Source organism: Lolium perenne, chromosome 2 (genome assembly GCF_019359855.2).
Source record: "Lolium perenne isolate Kyuss_39 chromosome 2, Kyuss_2.0, whole genome shotgun sequence".
In the NCBI taxonomy this organism is placed as follows: Eukaryota; Viridiplantae; Streptophyta; class Magnoliopsida; order Poales; family Poaceae; genus Lolium; species Lolium perenne.
In genome coordinates, this window is record NC_067245.2 from 297,832,078 (window position 1) to 297,835,388 (window position 3,311).

The following is a 3,311-nucleotide window of genomic DNA, read 5'->3' on the forward strand; positions in this document are numbered from 1 at the left end:
TCATCAGACTTGGTCCTTAAGTCCAAGAAAATCTGCCGGAACAACTTGCGGCCCAACGGAAAGTTCGGCTTGAAACCTTATAGCCGCTCTGATCCTCCTCCGCCCCGAGTAAGACCTCGGGATTTCCAGAACCTTTCGTCCGGTGTGCTTATAAGTCTTTCTTTTAACTTTGCTTTCATTGTGTTGCAGAACTTCTCCCGGATCGCCAGGGAAGAACCGACATCTTTTGCCCCCAACCGGCAATTTCCCGACGACACCAACGCTGACCCTTACGTGGGAGGGAGGCAGAAGATGGGCCCTACGCACTTCAAGATCCCCGGTAACTTTCCAAATCCGCCTCCGGCAAACAGTTCGGATACTGACGACGAGGTCGCTATCCTCGAGGTATATTGTTCAGCTCCTTTTCCTTATAAAGTTTTCCCTCTGTAGTAGCTCCTTCAGCCGATGAGAACCCTTAGGTTGTCGAGCGGGCAACTCCCCTGGAAGCCGAGGTTGGCCAGGAGTTTTTGGACAAACTATCCTCGAAGGGGCGGAAGGAGAAGGCTCCGGATGAGGGCACCGGTACAAGCGGGGCCTCCAGAGTGCGAAAAGCTCCTGCCTCTGATAGCGCCTCCGACAAAGCTTCGCCGGCCAAGTGCCCCAAGAAGGCCGGGTGATACCTCTCCAACGTATCTATAATTTCTTATGTTCCATGCTAGTTTTATGACAATACCTACATGTTTTATTCATACTTTATAATGTTTTTACGCATTTTCTGGGACTAACCTATTAACAAGATGCCACAGTGCCAGTTCCTGTTTTCTGCTGTTTTTGATTTTAGAAAAGTTAGTTAACAAATATTCTCAGAATTGGACGAAACAAAAGCCCACGGCCCTATTTTCCACGGAATGTTCCAGAAGTCCGAAGAGGAGTCGAAGAAGGCCAGCAGGGGGCCCACACCATAAGGCGGCGCGGGGGGTCCACTGCCGCGCCGACCTATGGGGAGGGAGCCCCTGGCTCCCCCGACGCTGCCTCTCCGCCTATTTATTCCTTCGTCCGCAAAAACCCTAGTACCGAGAGCCAAAATACGAGAAAAGTTCCAGAGACGCCGCCGCCATCAACCCCATCTCGGGGGTTCAGAAGATCACCTCCGGCACCCTGCCGGAGAGGGGAATCATCATCGGAGGGCTCTACATCACCATGCCCGCCTCCGGACTGATGCGTGAGTAGTTCATCCTTGGACTATGGGTCCATAGCAGTAGCTAGATGGTTGTCTTCTCCTATTATGCAATCATGTTTAGATCTTGTGAGCTGCCTATCATGTCATGATCTAGATCATCTATTTTTTATGCTACATGTTGTGTTTGTTGGGATCCGATGAATATGGAATACTCTGTCAAGTTGATTATTGATCTATCATATATGTTATTTATGATCTTGCATGCTCTCCGTTGCTACTAGAGGCTCTGGCCAAGTTGATACTTGTAACTCCAAGAGGGGGTATTTATGCTAGATAGTGGATTCATGCCTCCATTGAATCTGGGACAGTGACAGAAAGTTCTAAGGTTGTGGATGTGCTGTTTCTACTAGGGATAAAACATCAATGTTTTGTCTAAGGATATTTGTATTGTTTACATTACGCACAGTACTTAATGCAATTGTCTGTTGTTTGCAACTTAATACTGGAAGGGGTGCGGATGCTAACCCGAAGGTGGACTTTTTAGGCATAGATGCATGCTGGATGGCGGTCTATGTTTTTTGTCGTAATGCCCTAAGTAAATCTCATAGTAGTCATTATGATATGTATGTGCATTGTTATGCCCTCTTTATTTGTCAATTTCCCAACTGTAATTTGTTTACCCAACATGTTATTTATCTTATTGGAGAGACAACACTAGTGAACTGTGGACCCCGGTCCATTCTTTTACATATGAAATACAACCTACTGCAATCATTGTTCTCTTTTGTTTTCTGCAAGCAAACATTATTTTCCACACCATACGTTTAATCCTTTGTTTTCAGCAAGCCGGTGAGATTGACAACCTCACTGTTAAGTTGGGGCAAAAGTAGTTTGATTGTGTTGTGCAGGTTCCATGTTGGCACCGGAATCCCTGGTGTTGCGCCGCACTACACTCCTTCACCAACAACCTTCACGTGATCTTCATCTCCTACTGGTTCGATAACATTGGTTTCTTACTGAGGGAAAACTCGCTGTTGTACTCATCATACCTTCCTCTTGGGGTTCCCAACGGACGTGTGCTTTACCGTCACAAGCAACTACTTTTCTGGCGCCGTTGCCGGGGAGATCAAGACACGCTGCAAGGGGAGTCTCTCACACCCAATCTCTTTACTTTGTTTATTGTCTTGCTTTATTTTATTTTCTATCTTGTTTGCTTTCTTTATATCAAAAACATACAAAAAATAGTTACTCGCATTTACTTTATCGGTTTACCCTTGTTTATTTCATTATGCTTCTCCCTAAGTTAACTTTGAAAGATATATCGGTAGGGAGTGGGTCTATCATTGGAAGAGATAGTATAGAAGAATTTTTCAATCATGTTAGTAAGGTTGAAGATTTTGAAGATAGATCCTTGGTAGAACTTGCTCCTAATTATGAAATTGCTACTGCCTCTTTAATGCACATGTTGGAAGCTAGATTTGTTAATCTTAATCCTATAATGCAACATATGTTTCTTACACTCCGTGATAGGGAAGAAGGAGAGAAGAAAGATTTTGTTTTAGAAACCCTTCTAAAAGAATTTGGTGATGTAGCTAGAGAAGCTAGAAAAGTCTTTATTCAACATAAGATGCTTGGCTTTTATATCAATGTTGCAAATACCCTTGAAAGGATGGAAAAAGATAGGCTAAAGTACACTAATGAAACCAAGAGAGTGGATTTGGTGATCAGGGGGGTACGTGAGCACCCCCTAGACACCGTTGGATCAACATTGAGATTCATTTTTTGGCTCACAGCGACATGACGGCGTGATGCCTTTTTTTGGCTGTTGACCTATTATATTATATTATTAATTAAAAAGCAGTACATGCCTCTTCCCCTAATCACGCCCACCTCACCCCACTACTCCACTTTGTCCACAACAGCCAGATCCAGACCAGGTCTCAACCACTCCTTCCCTTCCAATACCACCATGGAAAGCACCGCACCGTGAGTTCGAGAAGGCCGCCGCCAGCACCCGTCGGGGCAAGAGACAGCCGATGTCGGGTACACGTCGTGGCAGGAGGCGGCAGTCGGGGCGGCGGTCTGCGGCGCCTGCAACGCTTTCAACGGGGAGGACGGTGTCGCCCGGCAGCAGTGGACGAGCTCCTCGAGG